Source organism: Primulina tabacum, chromosome 16 (genome assembly GCF_025594145.1).
Source record: "Primulina tabacum isolate GXHZ01 chromosome 16, ASM2559414v2, whole genome shotgun sequence".
In the NCBI taxonomy this organism is placed as follows: domain Eukaryota; kingdom Viridiplantae; phylum Streptophyta; class Magnoliopsida; order Lamiales; family Gesneriaceae; genus Primulina; species Primulina tabacum.
Window position 1 is genome coordinate 30,963,651 of NC_134565.1, and position 22,744 is coordinate 30,986,394.

Sequence of the window (22,744 nt, forward strand, 5' to 3'; positions counted from 1 at the left end):
GTATCGTTGATAGTGAAATTAATCTCAGAGCTCATTGCTTTGCAAGACATTATTAAATATGCGAGATTTCGTACAATACATTAACATCATTACGTGAACTAGTGACACCAATGAATGCATGTCATATCCACAAGTGTTGAAACGATCTCTTCAAGAACGATTGTTGATGACCCATGGACTCTGATAAACTGGCATTTTCCAAGCAAACTAGACAATTTTTCCATTCTCAGTGCATGCAATCAAGGTTGCCCAACATTTCAGGGAAGTCGTGCCTCTCATCATGCATTTGAAGAAGGACGTTCAACATCATCAACATTCTCCCTTCTCAAGCATCGATTACCAAATAGTTTAACCACATATTTGCAGACCTTGAAAAGACACTTGATGCCAGTTGATTCACCCAAATGTAGGTATTCGTCAAGGATGTTAGCCGGGTCTCCATAAGCCAATTGACGAATTGCGGTCATGTATTTTTGTAGTGGTGACAAATCTTTTCTTCTTGCAGCATCGTCCCTCTGCTGAAGATACGATGAACGATTCTCAAGTGCATTCACTATGCTAAGGAATAACTCTTTTCACATTCGAAATCGTCTTTGAAATATTTGATTTGGATACACCGGATTTCTGGATAAATAATCATTGAAGAGTCTCTCATGCCAGGCTTCACGATTTCTTTGGATGAACATTCTTCTTCACGGCATCTCGTTATTGTTTTGATATGCCTCAATTTCTTTGTCGACTTTGTTGAAGTATTAATGACATTAATTCTTCCTATAGATCATATAATTGATCAACTTCAACTTGGACTTCGTTTTTAGAGCTAGAACTAGAGCTAAAGCTGGTGCTAATGGAATATTGAAACATTTTAGGGTAAACGAATTTAGGTCTATGCGTTTTTCAAATGATATGTTCGTAAAATGAATAATTGTAGAGCACAATATGTCTATATATATTATTTTTGTCAATATCTATATTCCAGCGATTAATTTTCAACAACTATATTTGAAACGGCTATATTCTAAATGCTACTTTTCATCAGCTATATTAATTGACCGAAAAATTACACTAATTGAAACGAAAATTATATTAATTGAAAATTACATTAATTAAAAATACAATAATTGAAAATTCATTAATTGAAAAGTGCAATAATTAAAAATTATAATAACTGAAAATTATATATTTCATCCCCCCCTTAATATCTTGACATAGACGTTTTTGAATGATAAGTTTCTCCTATGTCATTTGCAAAGTGTTTTTCGAAAGGATTTTATATTCCTTTAGTTGAACTTTGGCTAAGGCAACTTTTGTTTTCAGGCAAAAACTTGTGTGAGACAGTCTCACGGATCGTATTTTGTGAGACATGTTTCTTGTTTGGGTCATCCATGAAAAAATACTACTTTTTATTATGAATATTGATAGGGTTGACCCGTCTCACAGATCGTATTTTGTGAGACATGTTTCTTGTTTGGGTCATCCATGAAAAAATACTACTTTTTATTATGAATATTGATAGGGTTGACCCGTCTCACAGATAAAGATTCGTGAGACCGTCTCACAAAAGACATACTCTTGTTTTCATGTCCTATACTTCAAGTTGATTTGTTTCATTTCAACTTCAATATTTTTCATGCTTATATACTGAGTAAACTTTGAAAAAATATTGTCCAAATTTATTGTCATACTCCTCATGTCCGATTTCATTTTGCTTTAACCCTTTCTTTTTGCTGCTTTCTGACCCATTGGGCGAGTTTTTTCTTCGTTTAGGTCTACGTGCAGAATCACATCTTGGTTGGATGAGGTGTTCTTGCCCCCGACTCCGAGATCCGGTCCTCGCCTTCTTCGTGCCAACAACATGATCAACGGACTGTGGAGTATACATTGGATGGTCTTCTACGATTATCCACTCATGCTCGAGATTAAATGCAATGTCGTATTTTCCTCGCAATATTTTTCATACGCAAGCCGCGATATATCCTCGTCACTATGGCCATTACGATACGAACTAATAACACTATTGTAATTTGCGTTGAAGCGATATACTTTTTTTAATGTTATTATACCAGTGCGATCGTATGACACTTGCACTTCTGTTGGTGTACCCGAGAGGGATTCTCATTGTAGTAGCTTAAAACACGTCCCGGAAAGTATCTGTCTTCTGATCATTATCTGTGATTGGCTCGTCGAAGTGTACGACTTCAAGTTCATTTGAAATCGCAAAATTCTGTAAAAAAAAACAGATTGCGCAAAAGGGAAATCAATCATCTTTAACTGGAGATTTAGATTTCTTCAAGGGCAAGGTGTTCTCTTGCCCCACAAATTTGTTTGCCCAATTTCTTTCAATATTTTTTCAGACCAAAGCTCGGAATGGCCACACTATAGTCAGTTTAAATATAGTTAATAAAGTTTTTTTAAAAATTACAAACATAGCTTATTTCGTTGGTGTTAATGTAGCTTAGAGCACCCATATTGGTGCATTAATGGATAATTATTAACACCAATTAATATTCATGCACCAATGTGGGTCTGTATATTATTAATCTCGGTTGCCATGTCAGCAAAAAAATTCATCAACATTAATCTCATACACACATTACTTTTTTTAAAAAAAGAAAGACAAAAAAGCCAAACGGCTCTTTTGACTATCTATATATATATATATATATTACAAATCAAATAATATTATGTTTTAAATAATTATAATTTATAAGTTAAAAGAATGATATCAAAGAGTCCAATAGTTTTTCATTTTTTTAATAATATTTTAATCAATATTGATATTAAGTTATTTTTAAAATATAATAATACTATTTATTTTCAATAATATTTATTGTAAAATAAAGAAAAAAAAGATGAATAAGTAGACAGTGGGACCCATAAATAATGAAGGTTGATATTAAATGAATGTGAGTGTGTATTAATAATGTGAAAGTATTAATATAATGATTATGTGGCTCGTAGATCTCACACTTTTTGAAGAGATAAAAAGTTAATAAATAGATTAATGACTACGGATGCGGATGCCCTTAGGGATGTAGATGAGTCGAGTCGAGTCGAGCTTGAATACCATACTAGTTGAGACAATGTTTTCATCGGATAAGTGATCGAATCGGTCTAATTTAAAAAAAGAAATCCAACCAGTCGGATCGATTTAATCAGACTGTCGGACCAGACAAAATATTGTTATATTATATAAAATATTAATATTAAGTAATTAATAATATATTTTAAAATCTAAAAAATGTTTATAAATAGATAAAAAAAATTATTTATCAAAGTTTAAAAACCAAGTAACTATATATATTCATAATATCAGTTATAGTTTTATATTTTTTAAATAAAAAATAAACTAAATATACACAATATTACTAAAAGAATATTTTTAAAGAATTTTAAATTTCTAATAATCATATGTATATATTTACAAATATTAAATTTAAAGTTTTAAAAATAAGAAACTTAAATTTTTTTTAAAATAAAATATATATTGAAAACCGATCAAATGTTTTTTGGGTTTGTCTAATGAGAGAGCCACATGCGGTATATCTGCATAATATTATTTACAGGATATTATGTTAGTCCGAAAGCTTATCTAATAGATCGATTGATCGAGGTAGCAAGAATTTTGTTTTATCATGTATATGAACAAACATTTCTCCACATCCCTGTACTAATCGAGTATAGTTAATTGAAACTCGATATCGACTCGAAAAAAATTCTAGATAGTCGAACTCGACTCGACCTCGGACAAACCAAATTCAATTCGAGTTTTAACCGAGTTGTTCACTAATATGTGGACTCATTTACACCCCCTGATGTGTCTGAGTTGCCATTAAGTCGTTGATGCTGTAAAAGTTTGTTGTCCAATTTCTTCGGTTATCAATAATTGTGTGCGTGTCTTAATCTTATCAATCAGTGTACTTATTTTAAATTCTCACCAAACACTCAAATTGAAATCAAGAATTCTTAAACCATCCATAAATCCAAACCTTTTTTTTCTTTCTATATTATTCACACCAAACTTAGTGTTAAGCTACGATCAAATATACGTTTTTTCAGCTTTACAAGTAGATCTGTAAGATCATTTCACAAGAGACTTATTCAAAACAAAAATTATTTATTGTTATCTTGATAGGAGAATTTGAGTTAATAGAGTAGTTAAATGTTTGACTACTGGTCATAGAATTGATTCTTTCTACCAATAGTTGATCGGAAGCTCTGTCAGATTTATCTAATTAATATAGTTTACAGAATATTACGTTAATTTTATGGTTTATCTAATTGAGACGAGACAACGAGAATTTTGTTTTATCAAGGATACAAATACACCTTCTCCACATCACTATACCATAAGAGTGTTGACATCTATCAGTTATATTTTCCTCCACAATTATATTTCCTTTCGATTTTGCATTATCCTATGCTATTAGATGTCATTTGGCTGAAGTGAAAGGATTTGATCTCAAGTTAGAGGTGTCAAAAGGAGTTAGATTCATTAGATTGACTCGTTTCGTCTAATGGTACACGTCTCATCTAATGGTATGTTGTGGGTTGGCCCACCTCAACCCACCAAATTACACACAAGTCCATCGGATTGGATCGTTCCGTCTTATAAAATAAGTGGATTAGATTGATATTTTTCCAACTAAATCAAAAGGCAGGCCAGATCACCCCTTTTAATTGTAGATTGTGACGGGTTGTGAGCCGACTCATCCTATTAACCTGTTTTTGCGTCCTGTCTCATAATAGATTGTGACGAGTTGTGAGCTGAATCAACCCATTAACCCGTTTTTACATCTATGTTCCCAGCCATCTAAAACTCAGCCTTGTCATAGTCCTTGGCTGGACATAATCCACTATTTGATTTGTTATATATTAAATATTTCATTCTTGTTGGAAAATAATATTTAAAATGTGTGTATTGAATATTTGAATTTTGAATATTTGAATGTTGAAAATAAGAGTTGTAAATATTGAAAATTAGTGTGTGATGATGTAGGTAATGATGTATTTTATTTTTGGATTATTTGTAAATAAATTCTATAAATAGCCTCACCATTTGTGAAGAAATTCACAATTGAGTAGAGAGAAAAATATTATAAAGTGTGTAGTTTAGTAAATTTTGAGAGTTTGAAATTTTTACTTTTTACCATAAATTTTTACTTTTTCACAACACGTTATCAGCACGAAGCTCTAAAAGTCCTCCATACTTTTCCAAGCTCTAAACAGAAGAAAAATGTAACAAAAGTAATAATATTTATTTTAATGTTATTTATTTATTGTATATATAATATAATGTTATTATATAATAAAAATTAGAAATAATAAAAATTATTTTTTAGAAAAACTTGTTATAAATCCTGGGAGGATGTTAAGACGACATCCCACACTCCCGGTAAGGGATACGACAAGTATAAAAGCCTATAAGATTTATAAACAAAATAACTTACGACACCTCATTATAATAATGTGATATGATATACATAATTATTTAAACATGACTAATATTATATACATCATATTATTACCATAAAATTATACAAATGCATACATTTATTTTTTTGTATACCAACGGTCATAAACGGTAACAAAACGGCTAGTTTTTACCCTATAAATATCATCTCACAAACACATTCAATCACTCCAACTTTCTCTTCTTCTCTAAAAATTATTCTTCATCAAATTTTTCGAAGAAAAAAGAAGATGACTTTCTCAAAGTTATTTTTAATTATTTTGGTTATCATACTCACGAGTCTTTTATTTATCGGAGAATATCCTCCTCGTGTGTTTTCTTTATTTTTACAAATACTTGTACTTGTTGTTTATCCATTACTTTGTATTGCAATATTCATTAACTAATAAAATGCATCGTAATTTTTTTTAGTACCACCATGTCAAACTTGGCAAAACTCGAATTCATTGCTCTTGATATCACGGAAAAAAATTATATGCCATGGACTCTCGATGTATAAATGCATCTTGAGTCATTGGGTCTAAATGAGACCATAAAAAAAATGGCATATCGACATCCCAAGAAAAGACAAAAGCCATGATATTTTTGCGTTGGCATCCCATGGATTTGTGGAAGGGATTAAAAGAAATATTCGAACAAATGAATTTAGTGAGAAATCATCAGGCACGACCCACTGGTTCAACGGCATTTCCTGAAGTAAATGTCGTAAGCAAAAATGAATTTAAATCTGGAAACCAAAATCAAAGTTATAAACAAGATTTTGGTCGAGGACGAAATCGAGGTCGTGGTCGTGGATGTGGACGTGGAAGTGGTCGTGGTCGTGGACACGGCCGTGGTTTTGAAAATAATCGAGATAGTTACTTTTATAACTCATCTCAAAAGAACGTCTCAAACCATCCACAGAAAAGACATCATGAAAATATGAGTGTTAATGAGAATCACTCAAAAAGATATGAAAGTTCTTGTTTCAGATGTGGTACTCCAGGACATTGGTCCCGTATTTGTCGAGCCCCTGAGCATCTTTGTAAACTTTATAAAGAATCATTAAAAGGGAAAGAAAAGGAGACCAACTTCACTGAACAAAGTGAACCTTTGAGTGATTCAACTCATTTTGATGCTGGAGATTTTCTAATTGATTTCTCAGACAATGATCAATTTGCTGGTGGAATAAATATGTAAAATATTTTATGTACCCATATGATAATGTTTTATTGTGTGCTATATTTTTGCATTTTATTGTCAGTAATTTTATTTCATTGCATATATTTTTTGAAGTTGAAATATGGAAAATACTATGAGCAAAGCTGAAGTTTGCATACCCGATAGTGGTACAACGCACACTATCCTCCGAGATAAAAGATATTTCTTGGAACTAAAACCAACAAAAACAAGGGTGAATACAATATCAGGTCCTGTAGACTTGATTAAAGAATGTGGTAAAGCACAATTTTTGTTACCTAATGGTACAAAATTTTTTATCAATGATGCTTTGCTATTCACCACAATCGAAAAGAAATTTGTTGAGTTTTAATGATATATATTCACATGGGTATGATACTCAAACAATGAATGAAGGGAATTGAGAAATATATGTGTCTTATCACATATAAATCAGGAAAGAAATATTTGATTGAAAAACTACCAATGCTCCCTACTGGATTGCATTATACACACATAAGTCTCATTGAATCAAACATGGTAGTTGATAATTCTTCAATATTAACCAATTGGCATTACCGATTGAGACATCCTGGTTCAAAAATGATGCGAAGAATTATAGAAAATACACATGGTCATCCGCTGAAATACCAGAAGATCTTTCAGAATAATAAGTTTCAATGTAAAGCATGTTCTCTTGGAAAACTTATTATAAGACCATCACCAGCCAAAATCCAAACTGAATCACCAATGTTTCTTGAACGTATTCAGGGTGATATTTGTGGACCAATCCATCCACCATGTGGACCATTCAGATACTTTATGGTATTGATTGATGCCTCCAGCAGATGGTCACATGTATGTTTATTATCAACTCGAAATGTTGCATTTGCAAGATTACTTGCTCAAATAATAAAATTGAGGAATCAATTTCCCGATTATACAATCAAGAAAATTAGACTTGATAATGCTGGTGAATTTACTTCCCAAACTTTCAATGATTATTGTATGTCTATGGGAATCATTGTTGAGCATCCTGTTGCTCATGTACATACACAGAATGGATTGGCTGAATCATTGATTAAACGTCTGCAAATGATTGCTAGATCAATGATTATGAAAACAAAGCTCCCTATTTCTATATGGGGACATGCAATTTTACACGCTGCTTCATTAATTCGCATCAGACCAAGTGCATATCATAAATACTCCCCATTGCAGCTTGCATTTGGTAAAGAACCAGACATTTCTCATCTGAGAATTTTTGGATGTATGGTGTATGTGCCTATTGCCCCACCGCAACGAAAGAAAATGGGACCTCAAAGAAAGGTTGGAATTTATATCGGTTATGATAGTCCATCAATCATTCGATATCTTGAACCTCAGACAGGCGACGTGTTCACAGCACGTTTTGCTGATTGTCATTTTAATGAGGAAATCTTCCCAATGTTAGGGGGAGAACAGAAACATACCGAAAAGGAAATTACATGGTATGTATCATCATTGTTACATCTAGATCCAATAACAAAACAATGTGAAAAGGATGTACAACAAATTGTACACTTGCAAAGAATAGCAAATCAAATACCAGATGCATTTGCAGACACAAAAGGGGTAACTAAATCATATATACATGCTGCAAATGCCCCTGCTCGAATTGAAATTCCAAAGAAACAAATGGAAGATACTCATGATGTCATTAAACGCCTGAAGCGTGGAAGACCAGTCGGTTCCAAGGATAAAAATCCTCGAAAAAGAAAATTCATAGAGAAACACGATGATCACAAAATAAAGAATGACGTTTCTGAAGAAACACATGATGATCACAAAATAGAGAATGGTATTCCTGAAGAAACACATGATGATGAAAATGTTCTGTCAGAACCACAAACTGACGAGAATCATGAAATCTCTATCAATTATATTAATACTGGAAAAATATGGAACCGAAAAGATATAGATGAAATTGATGATATATTTTCTTATAATGTGGCAATCGACATCATAAATGATAGAGAAGATCATGAACCAAAATCTTTTGGTGAATGTAAAAATCGGCAGGTTTGGATAAAATGGAAAGATGTCATCCAGGTTGAATTAAATTCGCTAAATAAACGTAATGTTTTTGGACCTATAGTCCTTACACCTGAAGGTGTAAAACCTGTTGGATACAAATGGGTTTTTATTCGAAAGCGAAATGAGAAAAATGAAATAGTAAGATATAAAGCTCGACTTGTTGCACAAGGTTTTTCTCAAAGGCCTGGAATTGATTATGAAGAAACGTATTCTCCTGTGATGGATGCAATTACGTTTCGGTATTTGATTAGCTTGGCGGTATCTTAAAATTTAGAAATGCGTCTTATGGATGTTGTTACAGCTTACTTATATGGATCACTTGATAGTAATATATATATGAAAATCCCTGAAGGATTTAAGATGCCTGAAGCACAAAGTTCAAAACCCAGGGAATGTTATTCTGTGAAATTACAAAGATCATTATATGGGTTAAAGCAATCAGGTCGAATGTGGTATAATCGACTAAGTGATCACTTGATGAAAAAGGGATATGTAAATAATTCAATATGCCCTTGTGTTTTCATTAAGAAAACAACATCCGGATGCGTAATTATTGCTGTATATGTTGATGATTTAAACATCATTGGAACGAATAAAGAAATTCAAGAAGTTGTGTCATACTTGAAGGAAGAATTTGAAATGAAGGATCTTGGAAAAACCAAGTATTGTCTGGGTTTACAAATTGAACAAAAAGAATGTGGAATGTTTGTTCACCAGACAAATTATACAGAAAAGATCCTTAAACGTTTTAATATGGATAAAGCAAATCCTTTAAGTACTCCAATGGTTGTTAGATCATTAAACATAGAAAAGGATCCATTCCGTCCATGTGAAGATGATGAAGCTATTCTTGGTCCAGAAGTACCATATCTAAGTGTAATCGGTGCCCTTATGTACCTTACAAATTGTACAAGGCCTGATATATCTTTTGCCGTGAATCTGTTGGCAAGATTTAGCACATATCCAACAAAGAGACACTGGAACGGAATTAAACATATATTCCGTTATCTACGAGGAACGACAGACTTGGGACTTTTGTATTCAAAAGATGCTAATCCAAGTATAATTGGTTATGCTGATGCTGGATACTTATCTGATCCACACAAGGCACGTTCCCAAACTGGATATGTATTTACTCGTGGAGGCACTGCAATATCTTGGCGTTCTCAAAAACAAACGCTCGTAACAACTTCATCAAATCATGCCGAGATTATTGCACTACATGAAGCAAGTCGTGAATGTGTGTGGTTAAAACCAATGACCCAACATATCCAAATTTCATGCGGATTATCATATGATGAGAAGCCTGTGATACTATATGAAGATAATGCTGCATGTGTTGCTCAAATGAAAGAAGGATACATAAAAAGCGACAGAACTAAACATATTCCTCCTAAGTTCTTCGCATTCACCAAGGAGCTTGAGAATAATAGATGTATTGATGTTCGTCACATTCAATCAAGTGAAAATTCATCAGATCTCTTCACAAAGGCGCTTCCTACGTCAATATTAAGAAAGCATATATATAATATTGGGATGCGCAATCTACGAAATTTGTGAAGAATTGTCGTGTCAACATGAGGGGGAGTTTACGTGACTGCACTCTTTTTCCCTTACTATGATTTTTATCCCAATTGGTTTGTCCTACTAAGGTTTTTAACGAGGCAGTATAAAAACACGTAATTAATACAATCATTATGATCATCATCACAAGGGGGAGTGTTGGAAAATAATATTTAAAATGTGTGTATTGAATATTTGAATGTTGAAAATAAGAGTTGTAAATATTGAAAATTAGTGTGTGATGATGTAGGTAATGATGTATTTTATTTTTGGATTATTTGTAAATAAATTCTATAAATAGCCTCACCATTTGTGAAGAAATTCACAATTGAGTAGAGAGAAAAATATTATAAAGTGTGTAGTTTAGTAAATTTTGAGAGTTTGAAATTTTTACTTTTTACCATAAATTTTTACTTTTTCAAAACAATTCTCTTTTTTTTTTATATACTTAATTCATTCTCTTTTAAATGAAACCATTACATACAATTAAAATGAGAAAATTTATCCCTGAGAAGATACACGATGACATCAAATTTTAGACTATAAGAACATCATAAGTAATAATGTCTAATAAATTTCAAAATAATATTTTATGTAACTCGCATTCTTTAGTTTATCATTTTAAATGAATAACGTCACACGTATTTCATTGTATATACAAGTAAAAACTTTTCTGCATCTTTTTTCAAATTTATTGAACAATTTTATTTTACTTGGTGCATGTAAAAGTGGTCACGGAAATAATATATATTTAATTTGTTAAGATCGGAACTTGGATCTAACTCAACCCCAAAAGCTAGCTCAAGGGGAGAGGAATATTGTCCAATACCATATATACAACTCTCAGGTATTTTATCCAACCGATATGAGACAACTAACACACCCCCCCTCACACCCAGAAATGAACATTTGGAGCGTGAGTCATCTAATAAATTTAAAATTATTATTATTTTCTGAATTTTCAGACAAGTAAAACATTATTCTTTTCCATAAAAAAATATTATTCTTGATCTTGAATCTTGATTCTCCACCAAATAAAAAATGCAATTATATTGTTTTCTTAAATAATACGTTTAAGAATAGGTTGTTTGTCATACAGTCTCACATATTTTTATTCGTAAGACAAGTCAACTACGCTCATATTTATAATAAAAAAAATATTTTTGACATAAAAAAATAATATTATTTTATGGATGACCACAATAGAATATATGTCTCAAAAATTGATCACCCTCTCACATGAGTTTGTATGATACTATATATAATCCAAAAATATATGGAATTTGCTCTCTCTCTCTCTCTCTATATATATATATATATATATATATATATATAATAGGTAGCCAGGCATTTGAAAATGGAATCATAATATATATCTTCTTACATCAAATAACTAAAAAAATAAATCTATAAAACCAAATAGTTAAAATAATATTGTATAAAGTGAAAAGTCTACTCTCGTAACTATTTCAAGCTATGACCACGTTTTCGATATGTTTTTTTGAGTCCATGCAATATTCAGCTGTAATCCATCGGAAAAACCTATATATTTCAAAAACCAAGAAAAAATAAATAATAGTGGTAGCTTCGCCGAACTCCCACCTTGTAGGAGCTATCTTTCCAATGAGGATTTGAAGCATCTCTTCTTCTTGAACTCTACAAGCAAAATATTAATATCTGATATTAATTAACTTTTAATTTGAAGTAAATATTCTTTGGGATATTAAAAATATAATAAAAAAATTTGTGGCGTGTTGCAATATTTAGTGAGTGGTCGTGGATGATTGAATCAGTATTCAGTCGTTGTCAATCATATAACAAAATGATAATTCGACTAATTTCCTTCGCTGTGTTGTGTCACTGTATGTGTTATTTTCATCTTTGAAAGTGAAGGAAACCCGCATGGTCGGCTTTCAAGAACCAATTCTCGGCTCAGTTTTTGGTCTGTCACGTTGATATTTTACCTCAACTGATTCAATAAACGAGGTTTGGGATTGATGCAGCGGCCATTACTCATGTCTGGTTGGTCCTAGTTACTGAATTTTCGGTTCTGTGCTGTTAAAAAAACAAGATTTCTTGGTTCATAGGGGCTCCAACATGGGTCTTTATTCATTGTGTTTAGAATATCTAATTTAGTATTACGTAAAATTTATTCGAGTGTCTCGGGCAATCTGATGCTCGAGTTGTGTGTTTTAATTTCTACTTTCTTGATGCTGCTGCTGCAGTATTCTCAATTCTGTGCTTTTTTGGAAACTTTTTACTCTATTTATAATCACGGCCGACAAGTTTTGAATGTCAAATTATCAACACCTGTTCGTAAAAGTGCTAGAAATGTTTGGCTCCCTTGAAGCAAGATTTTAAATTTAACATCCGTAATGGAAAAGATAGGCTCGGCTCCCTTTGAGCAAAGTTTCAGATTCAAGCTGTGTGAGTTGAGAAAATAGGTGTTGGGAGGAATATTTCCATTATAGTTCGATTAAAGAGAGAACAGAGAGAGAATCAATGGGTTTGACTGCACCACTTCATTAGGTGGCTGATGTGGTTTAATTGAAGTTTGATGGATTGTTTGAATTTTCATGATAAAAGACAAGAAGATGCTAATTCACATGCATCTACTTTCAGTTTGCTTTTTGAGAAGGATTTTGATTAGTCATAATGAAATCGAAATGAAGTACAAGGATGAATCCTTTTGTGTTTTCGATTATGAAAGGGGTTACTATCATTAGGCTTAAATGTAAATGGAAGAGCCTTCCATGCTTGTACACCTGAATAATTGCTCCAGCGACTGATGTTAGAGTAGATGTCCTGCAAGCCAACTGTTGGCTAGGGATTTTATTGACTCAGTTGTAAAGAATAATCTTTATTTTAATATAATTCATTATTTTATGGTTTGTTATCTCTTTATCTGTATACCCATTTTATCAAACATAGATAAAGACCTTGATTATACTTTAATACAAATGAATTGTAATTCGATGTTGAAACTCGTTTGTAAACACTGTATAATCTAAATTCGTTCCTAGTCGATTCAGCCGCCTAAAACATGGATAAAGGTCGCTTGAGCTTGAGACTAGCATCTGTGATGTTGTGTACTGCGTTTCTTGGTAAGGGCATAGAGATGTCCAAACATGCAGATGGGTAGTCATATGATGATTATACCGAACAACCCTCCCTCGGACTTTCCAAGTGGTTATCATTCATCGAGAGGATAAGTCTGTGGTTATGATTGTACACCATTAGTCCTTATGACCCGGGACAACACTGAGTCTCTATATGCGAGGGTTGTGCTTTGACTCGTTTACCGGCTCCAGGAGAGCCATCAGGTGGCGAGGTTGTGTACAGTTACGACACATATAGGAGCCAGTGCATTGTATAATGTTATTTTATATCCATTTGTTCACTTGGGGTTGATTTTTCAATGTGAGTGCTTGAAAGCTCACTGAACAAGTAAGTCGTAGCTATCATCAGATTTTGGCCACTCTGCTGTGAAGCTATTCTATGCTGAAGTTATTTGAACTCACTTATTTCAAATTTACATTGTGTCACTTCCAAATTATTTTCCTACAAATTATCAAAATACAGGTTTCCCACGGCATGATTTTCTATGTTTGTTAGTATTATGCTAGGATTGTCTTTATTATTTACTTCCATTTTTGTGTTTCAAACTACGTAACATTGAACTATCATGGAGTTTGTGCCAGGATTACGCTTCACATTGAAGGTAACAGGCATGGTTCATTCATTGCCAATTACTCGATGCATCATGTATCCATTGCTGTTTCGCAAGTGTGATATCTGCCTTAAGTCATCTTTCCTTCTCTTTGTTCTTGCTCAATGCAAGCTCATTCTTTGTCTGTATAAATGAAGTCTTATGCTTCGCTTACTCTCACTGCTTTTCATTCAGAGGAAGAAATGGAGTTCACCACGGAAAAATCGTGAAATGACAAGTTTCGTGCCTTTAGGCCCATGGCTTGGGACACGTACAAAAGCAAACCGAACATGCATTGGATTCTTTTAGCTCCAAGTGTTATTGATCTTTCTCTCGGTTCTAAAAAAATTGCATAAACAGCAAGTTGAGGGAAGGATTAGCATTTATTACTAGCCTTATAAGTTCATCATTCATGAGCTAGAGCAAAGCATTTGATGGCAGCTGTCACCTGAAAATGGAAATACGAACAAACAATGCAGAAGATTAACGATGGTTTGCGGTATAGGATGAATTCGAAGATAAATTTTGGTAAATATATTTGCCCGATTATCTGTCAGATTGGACCAAATTTTTAAATTTTTTTAAGCCCAGTGAAATTTTGAATCTAGCCTAGCATTTGGCTCATGGTTATGTCTAATTGCTTGCGAATATTATTTTAAGAATTAAATTTTATGATATGTTTTTAATATAAAATATTTTAATAGAATATATTAAATTTGGGTTTAATTGAGAAATTGAAATCGAGATACGAAGGAATAGAAAAAGTTGAAAAATAAGAGATGGAGATAACGGTGGTGTCTTTAATAAATTGTGTTAAACAACTATCACATGCTTAATTAATTTTGAAAGTTTTTTTTTTTTTTGACAGAATTAATTTTGAAAGTTAAAAATATAAATTTGTATTTTATGTATATTTTAAAAAGTTTCTCTATTTTAAAAAGTACCAAATTTAATATTTTTAAAAAGAAAGTTATTTTAAGCACTGTGTTTTAAAAATTAACAATTTTTAAAGAGAGTTATTTTAGGTACTATATATTTGGTGACCCAAATATTAATTAAAAGATGTTTGATTAAGTATGTAAATATCATTAATTAGAGATAAAATGTATTTAAAAATTTAAAGAAGTTTTCATTCATGTAAAAGATTTCTTAGCATATATGGTCACATGCGGCAGAGGGAGGCCAGGTGCGCTTTAATTGTCAAATATTTCATATTGAATATGTTGTTTGTATGTACTATATTCATTTAGACATTCTTCGGACATATTGAATATGTTGTTTGTATGTACTGTATTTATTTAGACATTCTTCGAACATATTGAATATGTTGTTTGTATGTACTATATTCATTTAGACATTCTTCGGAGAGAATAAAAGAATTCTCGAAAAAAATAGCAAAATTTATTACATAGATTTCTTTGATCCATTCATCAGGAAAGAACTTGTCCGCGCATCAAAGGAATTTCAAGAGGGTGGAATAGAAGTCCAGTAGGTGGTCGTCAAATGGAAATATACTAAGTGTACTCAATGCTGAGTCGCCAAAGGTAAAGAGATAATCTTTAAATGTTCAATTCTATCGGTGGATATGGTAGTGGTTTGCTTAGTAGATGTGATTGTGGTTAACATATTGGGTGTGACATAAAGGTAGGTTGGTTGAATCGAAACATGTATTTTTATTTTTCTTAATTGAATTGATTATAAACTGAGCGAAATAATTAAAAACCGGATCAGCGTGTTATATCCAATTAGCTAATGAGTTGGTCTCTTGTGAGACGGTGTCACAAATCTTTATTTGTGAGACATATCAACCATATCGATATTCACAATAAAAATTAATACTCTTAGCATAAAAAGTAATATTTTTTTCATGGATGACCCAAATAAGAGATCCGTCTCACAAAATAAGATCGTCGCACACAAGTTTTTGTCTTGGCTAATATCAAATACTAACATATTTAAATACATAATCAGAAGGATCATCCAATTAGTTAATGGTATAATGAATAACTTCATATTTAACCTTGTTTGAGAATCCAATTGATTAATGGTATACTAAATACTAAGATTTTTTGGAGGCTAAATAATAACATATTTAAATACTTATAAAAGTGTTAACATCCTTGTTTAAACCATAATCTTATATCCAATAATTTAAATACTATAATATGTGCAAGTTAATATATGGATACTAATTATTTTTACGATGGGCCTAATCCCTAATTACATCATACTATTCAAGAAAAGGATGTGCATGTACTTAAGAATATTTTAATTAAATTATTAAGGTAGGTTTTGTCTACCTGTCAATAAAAGATAATGATTTTAGTGTTGGACTCCACTGAAAAGGAATCGTTGGTCAAATTTTCTTGATTACAATTTAGAAAAATGTAATCTTCAATTAATTTAATATAAAATATTCAATCTTTTTTCAACTCCCCCCTGTTTGTCCGATAATACATCGTCATATTTAAGTTTTTTTTATATATATAAAGAACTAGGATAATGCCTAATGGTCATCAACTTTAGCAACTTTTGCATTCAACTTAAATTATATAGTTTACAAACTTTTTGCTCAAAAAATATTTTAAAAAGTTATTTTTCTAAAATTTAAATATCACTAAATTAAGGCAAAAATTTGTGTGAGACGTTCTCACGATTTGTATTTGTGAGACGGATATCTTATTTGGGTCATCCATGAAAAGTATTACTTTTTATATTAAGAGTATTACTTTTTATTGTAAATATCGGTAGAGTTGACCCGTCTCACAAATAAATATTCGTGAGACCGTCTCACAAGAAATCTATTCCTAAATTAAACAAGACTTTTATCCACTCTTGTTCTAGTATTTCTTTCTGCACAAAAATCCATGTGAGACGATTTCACGGATTAATTTTGCGAAACATATATTTTATTTGGATCACTTATGAAAATTATTATTTTTTATTATAAATATAGGCAAAGTTGTCACGTCTCACGAAGGTCTCACAAATAAAGATATGTGTGACCGTCTCACAAAAAAATCTCCACCCACCATATTCATAACCTATATATAAATATATGATTTATTATATACCAAAATAAATCCAATGATAAAAAAATTTATATATGTATTTCACATGAACCAATATAATGTATCATGTGAAAACATTATGCGATCTTTGTTTTACAATTGAATTTATCTTTGGAGTAATACAAAAAGGAAATATGTCTGGACATTCAAGACAAAATTTATTCTTTAATTGTATTTTTTTTTTTATAATATTATACTTCAAAATACTCATGCAATAATTTTACTTTTCTGGACTAATGATATTAATAAAGAGATTAATACTAACTCTAGATATGATTTTCTGTTTTTTAAAAGAGTTCATTTCTAAATAAACTCTATTTTATATGTTTTAAAATTACCTATTCAAGAAATCATCTCTAGATAAAAGATATATATACGAGAGGGAAAAAGAAACATGTGTGTTGCTATGAATAAATCAAAGAGTCGAGTCGAGCTGTGTTGTGTTTGTGTGAAGTATTGAAGACTTTCGAGTACAACACCTAGCCAAAGTGTTGCTAAAATGTTGTTCATTAAACTGAATTTTAATTAACAGAGTTTGCGTCCATTATTAATTGATTATTTTTATTTATAGAAATTTAGGATATTCTACACTCCCACGTTGTGTCAAGAGAGTTAATTTTTATTTATTAACTAGTATTCTTTTTGTGTGTTAACTAAATACATCTTCTGATGAATCTTTTGTCATGAGTCACTGTATAAATGTGACCGGTGGTGTATAATTAGTTGTGTCTTAATTTATTTACATTTTTGTGCTAAATTATATATTGTGATGTTCTTTTGTGTTTATCTTAAACACATAGTTTTCATAATATTCAGTACTTATATGTTAATACTTTAGGGTAGCATCGTAATCAACCATAAATATACTATCACTTAATTTTGGGGAAGAGCTTTTTTTTACGGCAAAAAATTTGTGTGAGCCGGTCTCACGGGTCGTATTTTGTGAGACATGTCTCTTATTTGGGTCATCCATTAAAAGTATTACTTTTTATACTAAGAGTATTATTTTTTATTGTAAATATCGGTATGATTGACCCCTCTCACAGATAAAGAATCGTAAGATCAGTCTCACAAAATACTTAATTTTTTTTACATGAACTATCAATGACTGCACGGTAAACCCAAAAAGCAATTTGACTCTTTCAAAAAAAGAAACAATTATTTTATATTATTTTTAATATAGCCGACTATTAAATCTTATCTTATCTTATAATGGCGTCAGAGGTTATACATATCATATAATGTTTAATTAATTTCCCTATTATATAATAAGCCTTTGAGAATATTTTAAAATTTAAATTGGCATTCCCCATTGGCCCATTTAATCTTTAGTTCGTGGGTGATATGATCATTTGTATACATAGTCAATTTTAATTCTGATAACCGTCAAATCAAAATAAACATATAGTCTGATCATTTACACTAAACGATGTATGAAAGTAACATATCTTCTCACATGACAAGATAAAAAAAAAATCGTCGTCACGGTAACGTCACGGTAACCCCTGGATATCCAACTCGAGTCTCGACATGGAACCAAAGTTGATTCCAAACATTCCAATTTACAAGTGTTGGTTAGGACCACAAGGAACGGAATTGAGATGGTGCCCCAAAATAGCAATGAGGTGGTATGTGGTGAAGGTTAACACCTTGGTGTGGGCATAGCCCATATAAAAATATGTCGTTTTTCATTGGGATGGAGAAAAAAACAATATTTTATCGACTATTTTGTCAGCATTCAGGCCCACGTGAATTATTTTTTGTTGGGATATAGAATGTCTGAGAGATCTTTCAAATTTATCTTTAAAAAAAAAAAAAAAACTAGTTTTTAATATGTATTGAAATATGACATTTTTAATCGATCGATAGTAGTATCGAATGTTGTGATAATTTATGTTCCAATAAAAAGAATCGTATATCGAGATTTTTATTTCTCTCATTTAACATAAGAGTCATAAATATATTTCTTTGGCTTGGAATCCACAAGTTTTACTTAATATATTAGAAATCAAAACACTAGTAAAACGTTGAGAAAGACCAAGTTTAGATGTGAAAAAAAAAATATTTGGAGAGATTTTTGTTCGTAAAAAAACATAAATAATATATATATATATATGATACCCCGGATCGAGGATGGGCCCGGCCTACTCTCGGTAGCCCAGATTGTCACGTCCCGAGCCCGAACTCGCGCCTGCATGACTGCACAATGAGCCCATATAGCAACTACTTCGTATTCGTCATCGTTTTACAAAAATGATTAATCCAAGTTGCTATAGAAGTCCATTGTAAGTCATTATAAACTCATTTTAAATCTTTCATTTTTAAGATGTGGGACAAGGGTATCACAATCACCCCTCCTTCAGAACGCGACGTCCTCGTCGCGGTCTGACCTCTGGATCCACCAGCGCCGAAAATCTAGAGGTGGCTACTACAGGTTCAAGAGGTGGCTCCCGTCATGTAACACTTTGCCCCGCAGGTTCAAGATGTGGCTCCCATGCACGTAGCACTTTGCCCCGTATAGCACTTATTTCTCGGTGTTCCATGCCGGTGACCGGCTCTGATACCATTCTGTCACGTCCCGAGCCCGGACTCGCAGGCCATCCACGCGAGATAGTGGCCAGCGTTCAGGAACTCATGGCAGGCCATCTACGCGAGAAAGTCCTTTCACTTGCACGAAGTTGGCGGGAGGTCATCCGGGCCGACCTCCCAAAACACCCGTAATCATGGCAGAAAGGACATGGCCAACCTCCCATGTCGAGCTCCAAGGCCGACCTCCCACAAGTTTCCGAGCCGACCTCCAAGAGGATGTCATCGATTCGATTGGTAGTGTCTTGGCCGATCTCCCAAGCCGAGCTTCCGAGTGACCAAGATGATAGGCGGACTCATGCCTATGAGAACTCTTACCTAGACGTCAACGGATAGTCAATCGAGATCTAACCAAATCTAGAAAATCTAGCCAAATCTACAAGATCTAACAAATCTTTCACAAGATTCTGAGGATCTAAATCTACCAAATCAGAACTCTATTCTTTTCCTATAAATATCAGGTTTCGTTCGTTGTTTATTCATTCAGATATTCACGTTCTCTCAGCATACACATCACTCTCTCAGTTTTCTATTATCTGACTTGAACGTCGGAAGGGCTACGCTGGAACAACCTTCCGGCCCCCTTCTAACGTTCTTGTTTGTGCTTCCAAATTTCGAGGGTCCGATCCGAGCTCCCCAAGTAAATTCCGACCTCTAAGCTACCGTCCCGGATTTCAGCAACATCAATATATATATATATATTGATGATGATGAAACTCGGAATCATTTTTTTCCGATGTGCAATGAATAAATCGTCGGGTTAACTCAGTAATCTAAATACGTCTGGTAAGATAAACTTCGTTGAAAAACGTGTTGATACAATCGATCAAATTCATATATATTACTATTATTAAAGTTGAGACATGAATAATAACTATTTTGGTTTCTTGTGTTGTACCAATTTTTTTCCCTCAAAATACTAGTTCCTCGTGATAGCAATTATTTTTAAAATAAAATAAAAGCATACTAAATTAGCGATTTAGAAAAATAAACTAGATATCCAAACATTGACTTTAAATAATAATTAACATAATCTAATTATATTTAATACGAAAATTTATTATATATAAATATAAAATTATATTTTAGATGAGAATTTGATTTAGGAGTACACCGTTTCCAATAAACCTGTATATGTGGGTGTGTGTTAATAATTGGTACATAAATTGGGCGGTAGAGATTTTAACACATGGGAATGCCTTCAGAGGTAACATGGCTCGATTCAATTATTTGATTTTCCAAATATGTGACAATAATAATTGGAGCCTAAACTGAAATTGTCACCAAATTGAACCACATCTTAATAATCATAATCCTCACGTATATAAAATAAAAACAAGTTGGAATGAGAGTAAATTCAATATGAGAAATATAAATAGATGTATATTAGCCTCACGAGAGTTTTTCTTTTGTGTGTAAGAATGAATTTGAGAGTATATCCACTGAAATGGATTAATTTCCTTGCCCACGATCACTAGAATGAAAAAAGTTACATTTTGCAATTTTTTTGTAACCGCATCAAATCGTCCCACTTGAACTGTTTCCTATAGTATTTGGCTTAGATTTGTAATAATATATAAACAACACACTCAATTTAAACAAGTTTTCGTTTAATTTATGTTAACTATAGACAAAAAAACTCTTCCTAAAAAAAAAAAAAATTCATCTTCTTCATAAAATATTCTTCAAAATATTTTTGTATTTGTTATAGTATTTATTTTTGTTTACTACAAATATTTTGATTTTGATTATTGTTTTAACTAATTTTATTTTTTTTATTTGAGCTATATTTTATATTTTTAAGACAATTTTTTATTATTGCTTTCGAATCAATTTAAATATATGTATTTATATTTTGCATGTTACTTGGTTATTCACAAAAAAACCCCGCAAACTGAATGCAATCATTCGAAATCGTTTAAAACCATAAAACTAATTCTACATGTGAATTCGTGGTTATTTTTTAAAAAGACTAACAACCGATCACCGTATAAAAAAGGCAAAAACTTGTGTGACACGGTCTCACGGTTGTATTTTGTGAGACGAATATCTTATTTGAGTCATCCATGAAAAAAAATATTATTTTTTATGCTAAGATTATTATTTTTTATTGTAAATATCGTTAAAGTTGACCCGTATCGCAGATAAAGATTCGTGAAACCATATCACAAGATACCTGATAAAAAATACAATTCAGTTACTTCTAGTAAAATAAAATAACAAACTTTCAATAGAACCGGAAAGGGGAGCATATAGACCTGTAATTGGAACTTCAAATTCATTATAAATTTTAAAGTATCTCGAAACGTACACAATCAGCATTATTTTCATTTTTTATTTAAACGAAAATGAAAACGTTAATGAAATATTTTGTAATCATATATCTATCTATGCTTTTTTGACAAACCCGATATGTTATTTAAATTTGCATTAGACAAACATATGCGACAAAGTCATCTGAGAAAATTTTGAAAAAAAAAATCAAACTTAGAATTATTGATTAAATATTTATCTACTCAACCAATTCGAACACATATTCAAAAACATATCTTTTTCATATTTACTATATGATTATTTTATCTTTGATTAAAATAAAATTTTATAATTATAATAGTGTCTTTATTTTATAATATAAACATACTAATTACAAAATAAATATCATAAATTATTATTTTTTATATAGAGAATAAGTCTTTTGTAATACGATCTTACGCATTTTTATTTGTGAGACGACTCGGCTCTGTTCATGTATACCGTACAAGTAATATTTTGACATAATCATGATTTTTTTATGAATGAGTTAAATAAAAAATTTATTTTATAAGATAATTTCACAGTAATAATTTTTGTGTTTATATAAACTAGTCTAGGAACACATGGAAACGTACGATTGTTTAAATAAGAAGCGTGGTCCATTCCGTTGAGTGGCAAACTAACTGACTCTTGTTGTGTATTACGTCACGTCCCATGTGTGTGTCTTCAAGGGCCCAAGTCATATCTCTCCTTTAAATATCGACACGTGTATGAACTACCCTCTCAGCCGTCGATTGATATGAATCACATTGACTAATATGCCCCCAAGACGTTTGATATATTCCTCGTTTCTGC

The 22,744-nt window shown here is 31.8% G+C and overlaps 2 long non-coding RNA genes across 2 annotated transcripts; one reads left to right on the forward strand and one right to left on the reverse strand.

Annotated features, from left to right (window-relative positions):
- Positions 1 to 12,094: 12,094 nt before the first annotated feature.
- On the forward strand, positions 12,095 to 14,703 carry LOC142530220 (uncharacterized). Its single transcript, XR_012816066.1, has 2 exons — positions 12,095 to 12,292; positions 13,972 to 14,703. It is a non-coding gene; the product is annotated as an uncharacterized LOC142530220 (long non-coding RNA).
- LOC142530221 (uncharacterized) lies at positions 12,542 to 13,972 on the reverse strand. Its single transcript, XR_012816067.1, has 2 exons — positions 13,750 to 13,972; positions 12,542 to 12,885 (listed from the first exon to the last, which is right to left on the reverse strand). It is a non-coding gene; the product is annotated as an uncharacterized LOC142530221 (long non-coding RNA).
- Positions 14,704 to 22,744: the final 8,041 nt, after the last annotated feature.